The 24,056-nt window shown below is 38.0% G+C and overlaps 1 pseudogene; it reads left to right on the top strand.

The window, feature by feature from the left end:
• The first annotated feature begins 22,057 nt into the window (after positions 1 to 22,057).
• Positions 22,058 to 22,611, top strand: LOC133761092 (large ribosomal subunit protein eL19-like; annotated as a pseudogene).
• Positions 22,612 to 24,056: the final 1,445 nt, after the last annotated feature.

Here is a 24,056-nt window from a genome sequence, read left to right as displayed (position 1 = left end):
TCCTCTCTCTTCTCTGCAGGATTTGCCTTTACAGATTTTTTAAGAGATAAAGTGAGTTAGAGAATTTTGGCATGCATCCTTGAGGCAAAAAATTTGTCCTCATCCTAGGGTAAAAGAAAGTGTGAAGGGAGCCTTAGAGGGAATTCGAGAAGTATTCATTAATCAGCAAGTATTTATTTAGCACCATTTTCAGAATTGTGCTTGGGGCTCTGGTAGGATAATAAAATAAGTGTGAAATAGAATGCATGCTTTCAAATAATTTATGATGTAATTGGGGTGAGAAGAAATAATAAAAGACAGTTTGGAATAAATATTCAATTCTATGTTTCATATTAGAAGAATTCTAAGAGAGAAGCAAGTTATTACTGAGACTTGGAAAAGTCAGAGATACCTTTACTGAAGTGATAGGATTGAAAGATGGGTTAAATGTAGTTAAAATGACCCCCACATTAATTAATTCACAGAATTAATTAATTCTGATGGTGGAAAATGTGACCTAGGATACACACTACTGTCACCATCCGCTTTAATTACAAAGAGGAAGAATTAACCTATCCCATGAAGACATTTCAAATGCATCGGCACCTTTGAGACAATTTATAGGCAAGTCTCTTAAGTAGCAAGGCTTTCGCTAATTGACCTCATTTCTTCTTTCTATTATTTTTCTGTAGGCATTGTAACCTTTAAAGTTTTTTTTTTTTTTTTAACTATGACTTTGCTTTAATCTTCTGTGTACCATGTGAATATTCTCTCAGCTTTAGGTTGGAGATGGGCCTGAGGACTCAGACTAAGAAACCCTTCCATATCCTATAACCCAGAGACGAGCTACCTGACACACAGCACCTTAGTGTAAGTCAACTGGACAACTACCTCTTGTTTCCTAGGTGACAGCCAAATGGCATTGCTTCTTGTGCAATGTCCCTTGCAGGGGGAACCAAGCTGCCACTTCCTTTACATCTCTTTGTATGCCCTGGGAAAACTTCTTTGCCATTACTCCACGTCATCTTGAATTAGTTTATAGGTTTCAAAAGAGAGCAACTGTACCCCTCCCATGTTACCTCTCATTTTGTTCCATAACATTCACAGACAATGACTTGAAGAGTCTGAGGAGTAGACCTTCAATTTGTCACATGCAGAGGGAGAGCTATATTAACTCACATTGGTGAAATGCCTTCATATTTTTCTTTGAATGATTTACCAATTTCAGGAAGCAAGTAAGGAAATAGAGAGTATGATTAGAAATTATGTCTGCATACACAGAAATACTTTTTCTTTGTTACTTTATATAAAAGGATGTAAAGGAATACTTTAAAACAAAGCTTTACAAAGAATTTTGGTCTTTCTCTTAAGAAATGCTTTTTTTTTCTTTATATAAAAATCATACTGGATAATGATAAAAATGCATGAAACATATTTGAACCTACCTACGTTTAGTACATTTAGAAAGAAAGAAAAAAGACATATGGAAAAATCCTAGCCTTTAAGAGGTTAAGACTTGCCCAAGGTCACATTCCTAAATAAAAGACAAGATTGGGCACAAGCTTCAACTGCTTGAGGCCAAATGCTATGTCACTGGGCCAGTCAGGACTTTACTGGAGAATGGCAGGAGCTTTGCCACCCTTGATATTCAGGAGGGTATATAATTTTATCAATACAATACAAAGGTTAATGGGATTGCCTCCTTCCAACTCTATCATAGTAAACGCAGGCTTTATGGTAACGTTAAAAAATGACCTCTCTCTGCTTTATGCTGATCATTAGCTAAGATTATCTCTCACTAGAGATTTACTATACCAAAGAGCACTGACATCACTAACTGCTATTAAGTGTGTGATACTTATACTCCATAAAGTGGAGCAAAATACCTTTGTCAGCAATGTAGGGAAAACAGACATGGCCAGAGACATTCATCCCATCCAAAACAGAGCCAGTGTCCACAGGAATTTGTCTAGCAGGTTAGAATTCTCTCTGGGCATATCCACCTGATGAAAATCTCTGTAAGGAAGAGAAAGTCTACCCTTTACTTTTTATTTTTTAACTTTTATTTAATGAATATAAATTTCCAAAGTATAGCTTATGGATTACAATGGCGTCCCCCCCCCATAACTTCCCCCCCCCCGCAACCCTCCCCTTTCCCGCTCCCTCTCTCCTTCCATTCACATCAAGATTCATTTTCAATTCTCTTTATATACAGAAGATCAGTTTAGTATATATTAAGTAAAGATTTCAACAGTTTGCCCCCACATAGCAACACAAAGTGGAAAAATACTGTTGAAGTACTAGTTATAGCATTAAATAACAGTGTACAGCACATTAAAGACAGAGATCCTACATGATATTTTTTAAATTAATTAATTTTCTATGCAATTTCCAATTTAACACCAGGGTTTTTTTTTTTTTCATTTTCAATTATCTTTATACACAGAAGATCGATTCAGTATATACTAAGTAAAGATTTCATCAGTTTGCACCCACACAGAAACACAAAGTGTAAAAAATACTGTTTTAGTACTAGTTATAGCATCACTTCACATTAGACAACACATTAAGGACAAATCCCACATGAGATGTAAGTACACAGTGACTCCTGTTGTTGACTTTACAATTTGACACTCTTGTTTATGGCGTCAGTAATCTCTCTAGGCTCTAGTCATGAGTTGCCAGGGCTATGGAAGCCTTTAGGGTTTGCCGACTTTGATCTTATTCCAATAGGGTCATAGTCAAAGTGGAAGTTCTCTCCTCCCTTCAGAGAAAGGTACCTCCTTCTTTGATAGCCCTGTTCTTTCCATGGGGATCTCACTCGAAGAGATCTTTCATTTAGGTCTTCTTTTTTTTTTTTTTTTTTTTTTTTTGCAGGGTGTCTAGGCTTTCCTACCCTTTACTTTTACACTTTAATCTGCTGAATGAAGTTAACTATCCAATAATTTAAATAGGTTGAAAGGAATAAAAAAAATAAAGGAGTGATCACCATTATCCAGCTTCAAACAAAAAAATTAGGAGCACGAATACTTGAATTGATAGATCTGGATATGGTTTGAAAATTCACATTCCTAAAATGATAACAGCATGATGTTACTCGTTCTGTGTTTTGTTTCCAACAAGAAAGTAATAAAAGAGAAAGATACATGTAGGGTGATTCTTCATATAGGCAATTTCACATTACATTTCTCAATAAGAATTCTTTTTTTAAAAAAGTTAATTTTATTTGAGAGGCAGAACTACAGACGGAGAAATGAAGAGATAGAGAGGGCTTCTATCCCCTGGTTCATTCCCCAAATGGCCACATTGGCCGGGGGTGGGCCTATCCGAAGCCAGAAGCAAAGAGCTTCTTCTGGGTAGCTCACAAGAGTTCAGGGGCGCAAGTACCTGGGCCATCTTCTTCTACTTTTGCAAGTACACTAGCCAGGAGGTGGACTGGAAGTGATACATCTGGGACATGAACTAACATCCATATGGATTACCAGCCCTGCAGGTGGAGGTTTAACTTTCTACACCACATGCTGGCCCTATTTTTTTTTTTTTTAATCTGTGAAGCAGATAGAGTTCTCATCTGTTACTTCATATCTCCAACACTGGGAACCAGGAACTGAATCCAGGTCTCCCGTATGAGTGACAGGGATCCGATCACTTGAGCCACCACTGCTGCCTCCCAGGATCTGTATTAGTAGCAAGTAGAGTCAGGAGCAAGAGCTGGGGATCAATCTTCAGTCCTCTGATATGGGGTGCAGGCATCTTAAACCCTGGGTCCAAATACCTACTCTAATTCTTTTAGTTTCTGAATCATCAGCATGGGCTCTGAGGACATTAATGGGAGAGGCATAGGTGCTCTCTGGGAGACCTCATGTTAGTAACAAGGACACATAATATGAAAGCAGTAGGAATAAAGAGCACTATGTACTCTGAAGGAGGACATTTTGGGAACCTAGTCCTGGTTGGTCTCAAAAAACTCACTGTGGTGAGGAGTAGGAGAATCATGTAAAAGTGGATATTCAAGGGCCAGCACTGTGGTGCAGTGGGTTAAGCCACCACATATGGGCTCATGTTTGAGTTCTGGATGCTCTACTTCAGATCCAGCTTCTTGTTAATAGTCTGGGAATGCAGCACAGTGGAAGATGTCCCAAATGTTTGGTTTCTGCCATCCACGTGGCAGACCTGGATGAAGCTTCTGGCTTCAACCTGGCCCACTCCCAGCCATTGCAGTCATTGGGGAGTGAACAGTGGATGTAATTTTCTCTCTCTCTTTCTCTCTCTCTCTCCCTTTGTCTCCAGCTCTCACTTTTAAATAAGTAAATAAATCATTAAAAAGTAGATTTGTAAGAAGAGGAGTTTTGCATACCATATTTGGGGTTCCATCCAAACTTGACGAATACAGTCTCCTTCTGCCCTCACAGGCCAGCCATCTGTTGAGCAATGCCTACTCTCGTCTAAAAGCTTGGCTTCTGATTCTTTGAAAGATACTGGGGATTAACAGAGCCTACTAAAAATTCTGGCCATCTGAAAGGAGAGTAGAGACTTATTACTAGTAGTATAGAAGAAGTTATATTCAAATATGATAATCATACATTTTGTGCCTCATATTGCCCAAATATTCCAATATGTATTTTCTGCCTACAAAGTTTTTTTTTTTTTTGCATAACCACAACACAACCTTCTAATTGGAGAAATCAACAATGCAAGAACAGTCCCAATAGTTTCTTTTTCCCTTTTTGTCCAGGATTTGTTCCAGGATAACCCTTTGCATTGTTCTTCAGTCTAGAATAGTTAGTTTGTTGATTTTTCTATATACTTCGTGAACTTGAAAGTCTCAGGTATTTCATTGAGTAGAATACCCCCAAACTGAGTCCTCATGGCCATGCTCGGGCCACATATAATAAGTATGACTACCATAGGAATAAGGGGGTGCTTTTCTCAGGATGCTTGTTATGTTGAGCAGCTTCTGCACACATTGTATTAATCTTCATATCTGAACAAGATGATGCTGCCTTTTTTTCCTACCGTGATGTCATCACTTTTATTTTTGTAATTGGTTTTTACATTGTGAGAAAGTATGCTGACATTAGTGAGTATGCTTTCCTCTGTAAAACACACAATTTACAGTAATATGAACAAAGTGTATCAATAATAAGGGAAACATCTCATGAATGCTGAAACTCCAGGGGATTTAGTTTGAATTTCTAGTGAACAGAATTTGTGAATGAAGACACATCTTACTACCTCCTGGAAATGAAATAATATCTTCAATGCTCAATAATCTGGAAAAGAGCAGATTAATATACAGAGAGTTTGATAATTTCCGAAGCAATTATTGGAAATTCGCTTCTGGAGTAGAAAACAGAATGAAAGTTATGCAGATACAAAGGCAGTGAGTGAGTCATTTGTTTAGGGTGGTGTTATTCTATTGAGGTTTGCATGCCATCATTTGAATGGACTTTCACCTCGAACACACGGAGCATTCTGTGTTACTAGGCCTATTTCACAGGGAAGCAAACTGCAACATCATAGGACTTGTCATGTTTGCACAGATAATTTATGTAGGTGGAAATTTCAGCAGAGTAATTTTTTAGCATATTGTCTGCTGCTCATACTGTAATCCTCCTGCATACTTTGCAAATGAGGTTTGAGGCCACAGGGTAAGATGTGCCTCACATCTCATCTTTCTGAAATATGCACTGTTCTAAAGAATAATCATATATAATGGATATTATATATTTATACATTACATGTAATACAAACTATATTGAGTATACTTGAGTCTATTACACAGCTCTACTACATTTCAAGCCTTCCTTGCTGAATTATGTGACTAAGTCCTGAGCGAGAGAACGTAGCTAGATACAGTCTGCTACTTGTATGTATGAGTGCTAACGAGTCCTCAGTGTTTTCTGCTTCTCCCACAAGCACATGCTGATTATCCAATGGAATATCCCAAGTCCCTTTGAGATGCTGGAACCATGGAGAATTCAATCTGCCTGAACTGACAGATGAACAAGAAATTAACTAATACTCTTACATTTGGAGATTACTTGTTTAGTAACTATAATTATTACTTAGCTGCATGGCACAAATAAAGATAAACACTATATATTAATTTTAACAAAAGTTAGCTTCAAATTGTGCTTGGGACTTATTGCTTTGAACTCTGCCTTATAAGTTGCTGGGTACATGTTTCAATCTTCTAATGACCTATTACATAGATGTGTTTATATTTTATAGCCCTTACTGTATATAAAACAATAGTAACATGTATGAAAATGGATTTCCCAAAAAAATTGAATTTTGACTTAATACAGTATATTTTCATGAATACAATGTGTTTTGCGTGATGGAAGTCTATTTTTTAGAGAGTTTTTTGTAATTTATTTATTTGAAAGACAGAGTTACAGAGAGAGGTAGAGGCAGAGAGAAAGGTCTTCCAACCACTGGTTCACTCCCAAGATGCCGCAACGGCCGGAGCTGCACTGATCTGAAGCCAGGAGCCAGGAGCCAGGAGCCAGGAACATCTTCCTGGTTTTCCCACGTGGGTGCAGGGGCTCAAGGACTTGGGCTGTCTTCCTCCTTTTTTTTTTTTTTAAAGATTTATTTATTTATTTTGAAAGTCAGAGTTACACAGAAGGAGGAGAGGTAGAGAGAGAGACAGAGGACTTCCATCTGCTAGTTCACTCCCCAGATGGCTGCAATGGCTGGAGCTGCGTCAATCTGAATCCAGGAACCAGGTGCTTCTTCCTGGTCTCCCATGCGGGTGCAGGGGCCCAAGGACTTGGACCATCTTCTACTGCTTCTCCAGGCCATAGCAGAGAGCTGGATTGGAAGAGGGGCAGCCGGGACTAGAATCGGCGCCCATACGGGATGCTGGTGCTTCAGGCCAGGGCTTTAACCTGCTGTGCCACAGTGCTGCCTCTCCCTTTTAATTATTGATTTTTTAAGACTGATCTATTTATTCAAAAGTCAGAGTTACACAGAGAGAGGAGAGGCAGAGAGAGAGGGGGGGGAGGGAGAGAGAGAGAGAGAGAGAGAGAGAGAGAGAGAGAGAGAGAGAGAGAGAGAGAGGAGAGAAAGTCTCCCATCTGATGGTTCACTCCCCAATTGGCTGCAAGGGCCGGAGCTGTGCCTATCCGAAGCCAGGAGCCAGGAGCCTCTTCCTGGTCTCCCACTTGGGTACAGGGGCCCAAGGACTTGGGTCATTCTCCACTGCTTTCCCAGGCCGTAGCAGAGAGCTGGATTGGAAGTAGAGCAGCTGTGTCTCTAACCAGCATCCATATGGGATGCTGGGCGCTTCAGGCCAGGGCGTTAATCTGCTGCACCACAGTGCTGGCCCCTAATTGTTGATATTGACTTGGTCTCAATTCTTTTGAATCATTATTTACTCAAAGACTTTTCTTGTAGTTTAGTGTCATCTGCTAAAGCTCTACTCTTTCTTGTTTTTTTTTTAAGATTTATTTTTATTTATTTGAAAAACAGGGTTACAGAGAAAGGTAGAGACAGAGAGAGGACTTCCATCCATTAACTGGTCCACTCCTCAGATAGCCGCAATGGCTGGTGCTGTGCCTATCCAAGCCAGGAGTCAGGAGCTTCTTCTTGGTCACCCATGTGGGTGCAGGGGCCCAAGGACTTAGGCCATCTTTTACTGCTTTCCCAGGCCATAGCAGAGAGCTAGATCAGAAGTGGAGCAGCCAGGACCAGAACCAGTGCCCATATGGGATGCCGCTGCTTCAGGCCAGGGCTTTTACCAGCTGCACCACAGTGCTGGCCCCAGCTCTTACTCTTTCATCCTTCTTAATTATTCCAAAGTTAATATTGATGTCATTTTTAATACTCTGGCTCTTTAGTTGTTATCCTTATCTCTATGAATGATATTATTCTTTTCCTTACATAAAGCATTTACTTTAAGGCAATGTCCTAGATCCTGTCATTATCAATAATCATGACACTTCCACAATCTCATTTTGATGTACTTCAATCTTTGACTGCTACTTCTGTATTCCTAGATTCTCTCTCTCTCTCTTTCTTTTTCAGGGTTCTACGAGTCTTATAAGCATTGAATCTAATTGCCACATATCAGTTATAGCTGCAAGTATGTTATCTTGCAATCTTATTTACCCTCTTAATCAGATTAAATCATCTAATTATTTTAATTAACCCATTGAATATACCTTCAGTTTCCTTGCATTTATTTTGCTTTATTGTGATATTTAGGCCACATCACAATCCTGAGTATTTCCACTGTCCATCTATCCTGCTCATTTCCAACCAAAATGGCAAGAAGACACATAACTGTGCTGAATGGTCTGACTTAGAAATCATTTTTACTAATCTGGAATGCGCCCCTAATTTGATCTAGCAACCAACTGATATTTTGTGTCCCCTTTTAAATATTTTAAAACATTTTTATGCCTTTTCCTCTCTCCTGAAATCTCTAATAACCTCTTACTCCCTTCTCTTAGTTGATGATTTTGTTTTCTATTTCATTGCATAAACAATAGCAGTAGCAACAGCAGCAGCAACAACAATAACAACAACAAACCCTCCAAAATCTTCTTTGAGCACGTCTACCTGCTGGTTATCACCTTTCCTATGTACTCTCACTCTCTGAACTGCCTGTGTTCCTAAAGCCATTCCCTCCATGTACATCAGATGTGCCCTCTCTTACCTTGTAAGAACAGGCTGTATTTTCTCCCAGATTCAAAACACCAACTAATAACCTTCTTTGCCCTACTACCCACACCGAATCCAATCCTCTTTTTTCTCTTTCAAATTAAACTCTGTAGGGTGTATAGCTTATCAATATCATTTCACATTTTTACTTGAATTAGAATTCCACATACGGTGATTGTTTTCTTCAGATCTTTTTAACATTTGGTCCTGACATTTTCTAATATCATGCTTGGATAGTTTACTACTTAAATGCTAATCATTGCCTAATGTAATATACTATGCTTTACTTACTAATTCTGTTTAATTTCTTTCTTCTCTATAGTATTTTAAATATTGTTTTAAATATGTTTGTTGGTTTATTTACTATGTTATTTCTGGTTCTATAAGAGTGCAAGACAGTAGATGCTCACTAAACTTTAGATATAAAAATAACAAAATACAATGGCAAAATTTGTGTAAATACACATTATGACTTACATCTGGCTGACATTCTGGCCCTGATCTGATATATGGGGGTGTTTCTTTTAGTAAAATGAGAGAGCAATGGGAGTCACTGCTTGTCTTTATCTCCCTGCACCTCAGATGTTCCACATCAAATATTCTAGCCTGTCCACTTTATGCTGAGGATTGCTAGTAGTGTCAGGGACATGAGTCTATTTTGTGTCTTTTTCTCCTGTTAACATCCTCAAAATTGCAAATCAAATCTATACAACCTTGCAGTGAGAACTATTTTATATATTATTATTTTTAAACTGGCTATGATAACACAATGGATTGAGGCCCAGAAACATATGATACAGAAATCAGGCTTTGATTTCAGACTTGATTGTGGCAAGATAGTTGAGTATCGTGACAGAGTAGCTCATTTCTGTCTTCCGTTCACACTGCTCTGAGGGGCATGTGCCCTCCTGTCCTGTCCCTACATCACCCTCCCTCCTCCTTTTCTTTAACTCCTCTCCTCTCCTATTGCACTCTGCCTTATTTTCTCCCCCTGCTCTTTAGTTTGGTGGTTGTTCCTTGGCAGTCGCATATTTGTTGACTTGCTCTTTTGGTGACATCTTCTTTTAATAAGGAAATCTGTCTCTTGGTGTCTCCTTGCCTAAGGGTGTGCTTACTTAAAGTGTAAAATGTCAAACTCTACCAAGGATGACAATAACCCTCTGGGTGAAGAAGAATCAGCCACTGCATTATTAATCACTCAAGAGGTAGACAAGACACATCAGGCATCTTCAAGGGAAAAAAGCCAGAAATTAGCTAGCTTCTGCATTCTCTTCATTTCATCATCCAGTGCAAAGGCTTAAATGATCACCTGATCATTCTCCATTCCATCCCAAAAGTCAACAGAAAAAAATAAAATCAAAGTTAAAAAAAAAAAAAAACACTCAGTAACAACTTTGTGGTTCCAGGGTAGCTGGAGCTTGAATTTTACCAATTAAGAATCATACTGGCTAATAAAACATACAAAACATTTCCTTTACAGTGAATTAAGACCGGCTTCAGAATTAGTGTCACTGTTTGTTATATGAATGAAGGGATGGAAGAATGGGCAGGTGGCTACCCTTTGACCCTTCCTACTGCTTGACTGGCAGAGCTGGCATTCCCGACTGTCCTGACTTAATGTCCCTGTAGCACTTCAGCGGCCTGACCCTTATGAAGCTTCTGAGAATTGTAGTCCACAGTTTAACAAGGATGAAACTGGGCCTGATGACATCCTACATGGTCATGATATTTCTGGGAGGTCACACAAGCATGAAGAAGTAGGGAGGGATTTGGTTTACACTATAGTAGACCAACAAGTTAGTGCAGATGTATTCTATATTGAAATAATCTGGCTACCAACCTTATATGTGCACACATCTATACCTATGTATTCTTTCTATATGCTTTCAAAACAGTTGACAATCTGTATGGAATGCTAGTAGCAACTTTCTAAATTCTACATGAGTGGAATTGAGACCAGGCTATGTATTATGTAAATTTCTTGTACTTAATACTATTCTTGCTTGTTACAGCCAAATCACAGGTTTCAGACTATCTTAGCATAGTGCCAGCAACATCAAAATAGCTTGAACTTTCACATTGATGAATTATCTTAAAATTAAAACAAAAAACTCTGTTATATTTTTCCATGTGTAAATTTTATTTTTTATTTATTATAGTATTTGGACTTATTCAAAATAAGCAGTTATCATAAAAAAATCAAGTTTAAAAACTAGATTTTTTTACTTCCAAACAGAAATCTCAAATATCAGTTCAAAATTAATGGAATAAATTTGAGTGGAGGAGTGATCAGCTGTGCGTGTGGGAATTCAGCTGCACGTTAACTCACACTAAGAATTGCAGCAACTTAGAGCTCCCTCTAATTAGAGGAACTACCTGCCTTCATGTAGAACTGCACCTGAGTATTTAAAGAAATAGAGTTCAGTGGTAGGTGTCCGATTTATCTAGGGCTGCCAGAACTAAAGGCTATAGACTGGGTACCTAAACAACATAAATTTGCCTTCTCACAATTCTGGAAACTGGAAGTCTGAGATCAGGATGGTCAATCTGTTGTGAGGAATCTTTTCCCTGGCTGTTAGAAGGCAGCTTTAAAGATTTATTTTATTTATTTGAAAGAGTTACAGAGAGAAGTAGAGGCAGAGAGAGAGGTCTTCCATCCTCTGGTTCACTCCCCAGATGGCTGCAATGGCTGGAGCTGTGCCAATCGGAAGCCAGGAGCCAGGAGCTTCTTCTGGGTCTCCCACATGGGTGCAGGGGCCCAAGGACTTGGGCCATCTTTTACTGCTTTCCCAGGCCATAGCAGAGAGCTGGATCGGAAGTGGAGCAGCTGGGACTAGAACCAGTGCCCCTATGGGATGCCGGCACTTTAGACCAGGGCTTTACCTCGCTGAGCCACAGCACTGACCCTTCTCCGTGTATTTCACAAAGTCTTGTCATGGTTCATACATCTCTCTCTCTCTCTCTCTCTCTCTCTCACACACACACACACACACACACACAGAGAGAGAGAGAGAGAGAGAGAGAGAGAGGCTGTTTCTCTTCTTATAAGGCTATTAATACCATCATTAGGATCCTACTGTAATTACCCAGTTAAACCCCAATTATCTTCCAATAGTCCTATCTCCAAATACTATCACACTGGAGATTAAGACTTCAATATATGATTCTGGGGTGTCAAAAACATTCAGTGCACATCCAAAGGAGTGGTTCTATTAGCCAAATATTACACTAGTATTTCACATGCACTATTTCATTTAATTCTCATGATAATCATATGAAAGGATTGGCATATCATGTTGAAGACAAAGAAACTGAATTTCATAGAGGATAGCTAACTTGAAAGTAAGAAGAGTTGAGTTTCAATTCTAGCACTGTCTGAAAGCCCAAATTCATTCTGATTTCTAAAACTCATCTTACAAGAAAATATTATTATCTTTTACTGTAAATAATAATTGCGGATTTATGCATATAGAATATACTTGCATCTTTGTCATTGGATTCATAGACATCCATTTTTCCTTTATTTCCGAATGTCAAATCTTTAGCTTGAGTTTGAATCTTTTATAAAAGAGGAATATGCTCAAGGAATACATTGATTATATAAAGTCCTTTGAAGCTCTGAGATGTGACAGACTTTCATAACCAAACATGCAAGAAACTATGTTCATTTCAGTGGAATTGGTGAGGTGTTATATAATTTTGAGATGTGTTCAAATTTAGAGGACAAAACAAAATCCAGCCTTTTGAGCTTGGAAGTTTTTGGTTCCATTTGGAACTAGAATGTGCAATTAAATGTCAGCCAGGTTTTTAAAAATTCAGCATACAATTACTGTACTGTACTTTAACAGAGTAAGAAAAACCGAGTCCTTGTTTTTATGGATGTCACACATTCTGAAAATTATAACAAATTCTTTTTAAAAAATCTCAAAAGCAAAACCTTCCAAAGGGAATAATTAGAAGTGCTATTTCTTTCTGATAAATGAGGTTTTAATGATATTTAGTAAGTGAGAATGACAGTATCATGGGTTCATCTGCTTTTACATTTATTGTTTGGGCAGCATGGATAAGACAAGAAAATCAGTGATTAGTCAACTGATCATTTATGTGTATGTGAGGAATATGTAATAAGTGCAAGTCATCTAGTTATTTTCTCCCTATGCTGTTTTGAAAATAATTCAAAATTATATGCAATAGAATTGTTATAATTATTAAACTTGGGGTAATTATATGAGAGCTAAAACTCTTGAGCTATTTTTGATTAATTGATGAACTCTTTCCTATAATTCCAATCATCCTCAGTTTTGGTGGCTTAGAGACTTGCATTCACTCCTTTGAGTGTCTTAGTTTAACTAATATTAAGGTATCAGTTTATTTGATTGAACAGTCATGCTAGATAAAATATGGTGGAGCTTCTCGAACGTTTAGTTTTAATATTTGGGAAAGGATAAATGCAGTTGGTGACCTATAGAACAATTTCTGTTTGCCCAACCAGAAGGGATGCAAAGGCCACTGAACACTCCTCTAATAAACCAATAAACCACAGTGTTCAAGCTTGAAATAAGTATCTTTCAAAGTTTATATTCAGATAGATGTGAGGTTTGTGCATACTGTTAGGCAGCCAATAGGTCTAATTTTTAATTTAAGTTGGCCTTTCAGTGTCTCCTAATGAGAGCTACCAGTGAGGAGAACCTCTGATATCTGCGGAATGTAGTGGTGCTTCCCCATTCTCCACTCCCACTGAATGCTCTTTATATCTGTGTTGATATCTACTGAGCCAAACCAGGTGGAATATATAGCAATATTTGTCATAGTCAATCAGAACAACATAAAACTGCCATTAAAATTATACTGGTATAGGAGGTATATTTGGTATTTTGGATTTACCACTGTCTGATTTCCTAATTTCTTTGCTTCTTGCTTCTGTATCAGCACTCTTAAATCAGCTTAGAAGAAAGTGAGCATATTGATATATCAGTTGGCATAATAGATAATAATGTCAATGTAAATCTCCCCAGGTGTGAGTACCTACTAAACTCTTGTGTTAATCTTAGAAATATAACTTCAAGCCCCTTTTTGGGATCACCAGCTCCTTTGAGCTGGCCACTTCCAATTTCACCCAGGCTACTTGCATTAATCTCTTCCTTGTTCAATAATTCCAAGTTGAAAGTTGTATTTTCTTCCCATAGATTTTACAGTATTCTCCAAACACATGACTCCATTTTTTTCTTCTTGCTATTTGATTCTTCAACACATAATCAAATTTATCAACATATGTTTTGTCTAGTTAAGAATCAAAGAAAATGACTGATACCAAATATGACCACCATGTCATTAGTAGGACGCATGAGAGGTAAGAAAATAAACTCAATAGCACATAATAAAAACAATAATTTTATCATTTTTGTCCAATAAATATGAAAACAGGTTTTCAGAATATTTTGCAGTCCTAATAAATTACATGAAGGCAATATCGTTGTGCATTATGATTTATAAGGAAATTGATAAAATATTTAAAAAATAAATTTGTATATACTAATCTTCACACAAATGAAATAGTAATTTTATGAATGCTAATTCTTATATAGAAAATGTTATATGAAAGAGGATGTTAAATAGTTAATTATTTCATAGTTATCAACAAAAGGTAAATAACATAGAATTCTACCAAAAGAAATCATTATATGATTGTGTGGAATAACTTGCTATTTCATGAATTTTTACACTGATAGTAAAATAAGTTATGCAACATCATGGTGGAATATTCTTAAAATGATAGAAAATTTAAAAATTTAGAAAACTGAATATCAGTATGATTGCAATTATATACCTTTGTAAGCATATGACAATTTATTGTATTTATGTGTTGTTTAAAGTAATAAAGTCTGAAATTGTAGTGGGTTTCTTTCTGTCCCATTCTTACACTTTCCTTTGTATTCTATATTAATTAAACATATTGGAGAAAACATGATATTCATCTTTTTGGAACTGGCTTATTCCACTAAGCATAATTATTTCCAGATGTATCCATTTTGTTGCAAAAGATAGGATTTTATTATTTTTTTATGACTCAGTAGTATTCCATAGTGTGTATATACCCCATTTTCTTTATCCAGTGGATTTATAATAAAAGATTATTTCTCACTCATATAAGACACTATTGTTGGATACTGGTGTGTTTGGGGAACCTTCCAGGTGACTTAGGGTCTTAGGTTCTTTCCACTCTATGACTAATTCAAGACATTGGGGCTTCATCATTTGCAGTTCACAGATATAAAAAACAACTCAGGAAGCCACACCTCTGCTTCACCACCTCATGCCTACATTGACACAAATTACTGCCAGTCAAATTCCATTGGCAAGAACTAATGACATGGTCCCTGTAGGCACAGACTGTGGAGAATGTTGCTTAGCTTGCTGAAAAACTTATTTTAAGCAATAATGCTATATTAAGGAAAACTTTCGTTGGAAAATAGTTGTCCCTCCCACACTTATCATAGAGATCAAGTACGCGGGCTCTGCAATCCCACAACAAGGGATTAACAGGAATTCTAATAGTATCCCTTTCTTCAGCAGGTTTAGAGAATTATATGAAATAAGCTCTGTAAAGCCTTGTGCACTGTACTTTCATGATGGCCATGACAATGATGATGCTCTTGCATTCTATGTTTATGACATATATAGAAACTATTGGAAGGTAATACAAAATATTGCTAGTGGTAAGAATAAGACATTTTTCCTTCCTTTTTTATTTCCCAAAGTTTCCGTATTGTGGTTTAGTAACTTTTATCATAAATACTAATTTGAAAACATGAATATAGGTTGTTAAAAATTGAAATCAATGTATTTAGTGTACACATATATAGTGTTAAATATATGATGGGCGGTCTTTTAAACAACTGACAAATCTGTCTGAAATAAAGAACTTGGACAACATAGCAGGTGATAGTTTGTGAATTCCACATGAGTAAACCTTGCTGCAAAATATTATAGATTTCAGTGAGATTTTCCAACATGCATGATTTTCAATACACAAAATACTGAAACCAAATCATGACTAATTTTTTGACCAAATTTGTTTTACCAGGATACCTTAGACACATGCTTGGTCTGACTCACATGGGTGAAACCCTGTCAACATAAGTACTTTTTCCACTTGGGTTTTGTAGCAGGGAGAAATGAGGTTTAGAGAAGTGATCTGCCTTCATTCATACCCCAGGGATTATGTTGGTGCTGGTGGCATTAATGGTCAGGAAGTGATAGAATGGGGAGTTCTGAGAAGCTCTTTTACTTATGGCTAAAGGGCAGCATCATAAATGCATTAGGCAACTAAGTAATGGGAGACCAGTTAGATAATGGTCCATGGATGAGCAATAAAACAAGATAGAAAGGACTCAAGACTCACATTGCTCATTTATGAATTTTGCTTAAGGAAGCCAAAATTTCTAAAATCTTAACTAGCAACAGGAAATTGATGCAAAAGTTCAAGTAGGCCAACCCAAAAAATGCAATTGAAGAATACATTTTCCTTCACTTGATAAACATATCATGAACATTTTGCATGCAGACAATAAGGGTACAAAATGAATAAGACAGCTTTTTTCATATAGGAGCTCAAAATATAAGGAAAAGGAAACGCAGTTACAATATACATTGCTAAAGCGAACTCTATTTCTATTTAAATTATAATTTTAAACTATGAAAGAGCTTCTTTTATAGAAAGAGTAAATCTTTAAAATACATAGAAAAGTAATAAGGAAAGTTCTCCAAGAGTCAAAGTAAATTTCTCTAAATTTATATTAAATGATTTACAAATATTTGGCTGAATTTCCAACTATGTATCCAGAATATTCCACATATTAGACATTCTGGTGACAAGTATTTTTGCAAAAAGGGACACTTAGGATTTTCAAAACCAAAGTGCTTTAGGGGATGATGGTTCAATGAGAATATGGCTACTGTTTATTGAATATACCCATGTGCTCAGCAAATTATCCTATTCACTTCGCTGAATATCAAGATAGGATTTATAAAAAATCATAGTTAGAAATAAGTAAACAAAAATGCTTTCTAAACAATGGATTTGTGGGCCATTTTAACATTTGTAGAAATGATCCGTTCTCTCTCTTGTTATGTGTTTTCCGGTCTAAGATATAGAAAAGTTGCTACTAATCACTATCCAACTCTTTTGGAACATTTGCCTTTGCTGTGTTTCTGTACTTCTTGCCTGATTCCTCTCAGATGTCAAGTTAACCTTCTGAAACTCATTATAAAAACTCTCCAATGAATAAAAAAGAGCCTTTATGAGTGTGAATGTGATGTGTGTGTGTGTGCACATGTGTGTGGGGTGTTTCCTGGCAAACATGTCAGAATCTTTTGAAGCCTCTTGCTTTGTGTTCAAATGTCACCCTGCCAGAATTCATTACATCCTGTTTATTAATTAATTAAAATATATTTACACAGAACAGACTTTATGAGATGGAGTAAAAAATAACGTTATGAGAGGCATCCTCCAGATGGAGTGGCTTGTCTCCGATGGTAACCAGGAGTGGAACGCCAGCATTCCCTGTCAATGCCACTGCAAGGGTTGAAATGATATGAAAACCTGGTGACTAAAGGTAGAAGAAGAAAGGAATTATTTTAACTCTGGAGCTGGATATAGGAGAAATACGTCTTTCCCATACAATTGTAAGATCATAAAGACGCTTGAGTTTTTCCATAAGCAAAAGCACATCCCTGCATCTCATATGGGTGGTAATTTGTTTGTGTCCAGTCTGATCCACTTCTGATCCAGCTCTCTGCTAAAGACCTAAGTAGAAAAAGGAATACTCCCTGATTTAAATTATGTCTAGATGTCCTCAATTCAATGGGATTTTACATTGAGAGGAACCTAAATGTAAATGTAAAAAGGGGCCGACACTGTGGCATAGTGGGTAAAACCCTGCCTAGTGCCAGCATCCCATATGGGTGCCTGTTTGAGTCCTGGCTGCTCCACTTCCGATCCAGCTCTCTGCTGTGGCCTGGGAAAGCAGCACAAGATGGCCCAAGGCGTTGGCCCCTGCACCCACGTGGGAGACCCTGGAAGAAGTTCCTGGCTCCTGGCTTCTGATCTGCCTAACTCCAGCCGTCGGCCATTTGGGGAGTGAACCAGAGGATGGAAGACCTCTCTCACTTTCTCTCTCTGTCAGCCTCTCCTTCTGTCTGTGTAACATTGATTTTCAAATAAATAAATAAATCTTTAAAAATATAATATAAAAAATAAAAATATAGTTTAAGGTAACTTATGTTAAGTGTAATAGAAGGAATGATCATTTTATCTACTCCTATTTTTCTTTTATATGTTCCCAAATCTAAGGAGTCCTTGCATACGCAGAGCCAGTCCAAGGTGGATAGGTGCCAGCATGTCTCTGTTCTTCCCTTTCATTGCTATGACTACCTTAGAAGTACTTAGTACTAGATGGCATTGCTACAAGATGGCATGAAACTACTTGGCCCAAGTGAAGCTTTTCAAGGAATGAAATGTTATATTAAGCTGTACGGATTTAGGGTCTCGTCAGATGGAAGTTGGCATGAATCTCTCATTCTTAAAATCATCATTTTGACTTCCCTGTGCCTGTTTTCCATTCACTACCTGGGTCTCCATTATGGACAAATTGACTCATATGTCTTCCAAGCGAACAAATGTAGAATTTTCAGTAAGAACTTTCCATTATCCAAGGAGAATACTATTTTTTAAAAAACTGTATCAGGAGATAGCTCGTGAAGTTTTATTTCTTGATGACTATCTTATTCTTACCAAATGCAATCTTTTGCTCTTAAATGTTCTTTTAAATAGGAGCACTCTGGTTGTAGTTGAAAAATCCTTCTTCCTGTTTAGTATGTTTGGGTTTGAATACCGTAACCGCAGAAAGGCCAAAATGACAATGTTTTTCCTATTGTGAGTGAGGTAAATCCATTCCATGACCACATTATCCCATCTTTCATAATAATAAATAGTTATAACAAAACACTTGTGAAAATGTTGGCCTAGAATGGAGATGCCCTCATTTATTTTTCTCCTGTCCCTTCTCCCATCCCTCAGATGGAGTTTCAGGCTAGAATATAGCCAACAATGACATCAGCTTCAACAGATGATGTCACCTCCAGTAGAGACTTGCTGGGACTGCTTTGAAGTTCCGTGTGGTCCAACTAAGTGGAAGGACTCTATGAGAACTCTGTTATTTTTGAATAAGGAAATGACTTACTCTTCACTTTCCCTGTCTTTTTTCTTAAGTGTGATGCTGATTGAACAAAATTCATCAAGCACTTGAGGACAATCCCCTTAAGCAGCCCCCCTAAAATACTTGCTTAAAGGGAGTCTTCAAGGACAAATTCTGATTGAGAAGCTGTGGAGACAGTCTGAGATCTCACATGCTTAATAAAGTCCTAGCGTTGCTGGTCCAGATACCACACTTGAATAACCAGATCTTAGAGGATGATAGAGACACAATGTAGAAGGAACCTAGGTCACTGCATGACCTCCGTGAGAGATTCCCTACTTACACTAGACCTCTCTACATTGCTTAGATGGAGTTAAATTAACTGCTACTACAGCTACCATGCTTCTGGGTTTATTGTTTAGCTGCAGACTATATTACAATGAATACAAAAGAACTGTAAAATTAATAATGAGGAAATGGGTGTTTAGCCTAGTAATTAAGATTCCTTATCCAACATAAGAGTATCTGGGTTTGAGTCCTGGCTTTGGCTCTTGATTCTAGTTTCTGGCTAATACAGACCCTGGGAGATAGTGGATAATGACTCAAGTGACTGGGTTTCTTCCAGCCATGTAGAGAGACCCGGATTAAGTTCCTGGCTCCCAGTTTGAGTCCTGCCCAGTCTTGACCATTGTGGATATTTGTTGGAGAACCAGCAGATTTTGGGACTCTGTGCATATCTTTTTCAAATAAAATTATAAAATGCTAATAATAAGTATCATTTTCTGAGTGTTGACCATGTGGCACACATAGAGTCAGGTGTTTAATATACAGAAAAATCCTAATGAATTCTTGTAATCATTTTGTCATCATGGAAATTATGGCAATAAGCATCAGTTACTGATCTAAAGTCAATACAATTTGTAAATAGTAACACTGATATTACAATTTGGATGTTTCTTCGAATGAGGTATTTGTTGCCAAATAGACCAGAGTTTGACAAGTGCATTTCAACTTGAGATAACTCAAATAATGTCAGGTTTGGAACCTGATCAGCTTTCACCAGAGCTTTGACTTTGAAGTGTTTCAACCAGTGTTGCCCTATCTTCCAGTCAGCAAGTCAGAGAGGATAGTTCTTCACTGTGCAATGGAAAGAGGACACTGTAGTACCATTCTTTCTGCCCACCATCCATTCTCAACCAAGGTTACAGGCAGAATTGGATGAAGGCTATCAGGGAAGGCATTAAAATTCATACTACATCTGAAAATAAAGAAAAAAATTCTTCTACTGCTTCACTGTATTAGGTTCTCACCTTCTACTGATCAGCTCTTTTGGATCCCTGGGGAGCTATGAGAGACAAGGAAAGAAAGAGATGCTAATGGATTACAAGCCTGGAAAATGTCAACTGTGGCAGAAAGGGGGAAACTAGCACACATGCTTGATATTCCACTGGCCTTCAGGCTCCGTTGCCGGTCAGGATGGTTAGACTGATTCAATCAGAGATTTGCATAGCCTAGAGAAGGAAGATGGAAGCACACTGGACACTTCCTACAATTGTCTCATCCTGGGGGTGCTTAGCTCCATGGAAGCAAAGTCAAGTGACATACCACATTTGTGAAGCAGAGCATGGTAAGAATAATAGATGGATTAAGACATTTTCCAAATACAATTTTTGATTAAAAGCCAGACTTTCAAAGGATAATCTTAGTATTCCTAACTCCAGATGGGAAGAACACACCCCTGTGCAGGCAATTTAAGCCCTATTTTTGTGGTAGAATAAGGATGGCATTTCTACTTAAAACTCCATATGACCTTTCTAGGGAGATGTTTGTGCTTCACTTGTTCTGTCATTTTTCTCCTTTCCTTTAGAGAGCACCTTGATTTTATAACTATAAGAGGCTAATGGAGGAGTATGAAAGGGGTAGAAAGGATGAAACAGAGAAGAGATAAGAGAGAAGTGGGTGGTGTGAAATAATAATAGCATAACAAGAAGTGAATGAGGATAACAAGGGAAATTTTCCTCTCTGATAAATGTAAATTTTAGCTCTCCAAGCTAAAAAAAAATCAGAAGCAAGAAGTTGCTTTCTGATAACTGTACAATTACAAGAATCATTCCAGTGCAGAAAATATAGGGGATTGTTAGCTGAATGCCCTGGATCTGTACCAGGGGACTGATTTTTTTCTGCACTACTGTTCCTTTATCCAGTTTCACTGCCTCTTTCTCTTCTTGGGCACAGTTTAGCTCGATCGTCTGCGTCTGCAACAAAGCAGCCTCACTGTGATCCTCTGCTTTCCTGACATTCCCATTGACATCTCAGAGGAGATTGCCAGTTCTTGCCTTTCTTCTCCTTCCATTCTAATCCAAGAGTACTTGCTATAGGTTCCCTTCCTTCAAAATTCCATTCACACTTCTGAAAATGATCTACTCAAAGTAAGTCATTAGTGGTAATAATTAAGCCACATATTAATCTTCCCAAGTAATATTTTAATTTGTACACACAAAGGAGTTTTAGATATCCTGATCTGAATTTTGAATATGCTAGCAGGCTTTGAGAGGAATATTTTTAAATACAGAAGTCTTTCCCAGATACTTGGTCATATAAAAATATATAGTGACTGATTCTGAGTACCTTTTTAGAAGAGGGCAAGGCAAAGAGAAAGAGTGAAACAGAATTATTTAATTTTGATTTCTTTAGGATTAGTTTGACAAAAAGTATCCTATTTCATTTGCACAGATAAAATAATGAATTTAATTAAACAGCACTAATAAATGAGAAAGTTCTTCAAAAAACTACACTGAACTCCCTATCATTTTCTAATGACTTCTAATTGCTGTAAAAGTAAGGCAGTTTAAGGCAGTTGTCTCTTCAGCATGGTGAATGGACTTTATCAACCCAACAGCTGATAAAGTATGGTACCCAAAGCACTACACTCGTGCAAGGTAAAGGAGGACTAGCTGACCCTTAACTTGTGGGCAATAACAAGCATCTATTTAAGTTGCTGATTTTGTGGTGAGTCTATGCAGCAGTAGCAAAGTGGAAGTTCTCCTTAGCTGAAAGCTCTGTCAGACTCCTTTCATTGATAACCCAAGCAAATCAGTTACTCCAGGTTTAGCAGAATTGGGAGGTGGGACGAAGCTGTTACTAACTCATTTTCATTCTGTTGTAGATACTTGAAAGTGATTGAGCCTTTCTCAGCCTGGGACACAGCCATGAGTATGCTCAGACTTCAAAAGAGGCGTGCCTCCAGTGTCCTCTACCGTGGCAAGAAGGCAGTCTGGTGGGACTCCAACGAGATCGATGAAGTCACCCATGCCAACTCTCCTCAGCAGATCCGGAAGCTGATCCAAGATGGGCCGATCATCCACAAACCTGTGACTGTCCATTCCCGAGCTCAGCGCCCAAAAAAACACCTTGGCACACTGGAAGGGCAGGCACATTGGGCATAGGTGAAAGAAAGGGTACAGGCACTGCGCGGATGCCAGAGAAGGCAGGTTGGAGAATGTGCATTTTGCACTGGCTGCTGAAAGACACCGCGAATCGAAGCTTGTACCTGCGAAGGGAAACGAGTTCAAGAACAAGCAGATGCATGGAACACATCCACAAAATGAAGGCTCACAAGGCCTGCAAGGAGCTCCTGGCTGATCAGGCTGAGGCCCGCAGGTCTCAGATCAACAAAACCCGCAAGCGTGGTGAAGAGCGCCTTCAGGCCAACAAGGAGGAGATCATCAACACTCTGTCCAATGAGGACGTGACCAAGAAATAAAGCTCCCACTCTCTTGTCTGTACATAGTGGCCTCGGTGTTTACCGTGGATTGGTTATCAAAATAAAACAAGTCTTCATCTGAAAACAAAAACAATAAAAGTGATTGAAAGGGACAAATACTTTTTCTTGAAGTGTCCCCTTGCTTCCTCTCTTTCTGCTTTTATAACATCTATCAAGCACCTGTGCTAAAAATGCTGAAGGAATTTTTAAGAGAGCCCTGGCGTCCCCCAAAGCTTCTTACAGTGTATTGCGCATGTGTATGTATAGTGAGGTAGACAAGTAAATGAATAATTAGCCGATGCAACATGTTTAATTCTGCCAGAAAACACAAGGAAAGCACTTACGGATGATAACTCCATTTAAGTTTTGAAGGAATGGGTTAGGACCTTGCAACATGAATTGGGCTCCGTGGGCCAGTACATAGCATTGGGCTTGCCTAGGAACTTACAGATGTGGAATCTCTGGTTCCATCCAGACTACTGGACAAAAATATGCATTTTTTTAAAAAAAGATTTCTAGTTGGTTTATAAGTACCTTAAAGTTTAAGAGACAATTATGACTTGGATGGTGGGTCTCATTTTATCTGCATTTAGCATTATCCGGGAGTTTTGAAAAAAGATATTACTATCTCAAATCACTATATTTAGAGTTTCTCATTGAATTGTCCTGGGATGGATTCCAAACATAAAGGTTTATAGACTATCTAGGCACCAGTGAACAGTCTGCTTCAGGAACATGCTATATTATTCAGGAACTTTATGCCGCTGAACCTTAAGGTACCAAAAAAAAAAGTGGGGGTGGGGGGAGGAGGAGGAGAGTGGAAGATTGGTTAGATAGATTTCCAAGACTTTGAGAAAACCTTCCTTTCCAAGCTGTGAATATTAAAGTCCTGGAAATAACTCTGATGACCTAAGCAAATTTCCAAGCCAAAAATCTTACAAATCTTGAAGACATGGGCAAAAATGGGATTACAGAAATTCCCAAATTACAGGGATTGGAAGCAACAGGGAAGGATGATGGAGAGAGATAATTTTTGAAGATCTACTTGCCAATGTTGAAATGAGCAAATGCAACTTTCGGGTGAAGCTCTATATAAGAACGTAATTTACACATTTTCCATGTGACTTTTGTGCAATTCTGCATCTTCTTGCTCTTGCTCTGCTTGGAGAGGGAATTTAAACCTCAGAATCTGTCCCTGATGGATATTACAGGTCCCATGGCATTCCCACTGTATTCATTGCAATGTTTGGGCCAAGTTCCAATCAGAAAATTGCTTCCTATTGACTGTAAATTTCACACTTCTAACATGAAGACTTCTCATAACACACACTCTCTAAATTGGCTGTAGGTCCTGCCTGAGACCAAGTATGACACATACCCTCAAATGGGCTTCAAATTGAGCCACAGCCTTGGCTAAACATATTTTAATGGCAACACATAACATC

This window comes from Lepus europaeus, chromosome 5 (assembly GCF_033115175.1).
Source record: "Lepus europaeus isolate LE1 chromosome 5, mLepTim1.pri, whole genome shotgun sequence".
NCBI classification, from domain to species: domain Eukaryota; kingdom Metazoa; phylum Chordata; class Mammalia; order Lagomorpha; family Leporidae; genus Lepus; species Lepus europaeus.
Note: the sequence above shows the minus strand (reverse complement) of the source record. Positions and strands in the feature narration are given on the sequence as shown.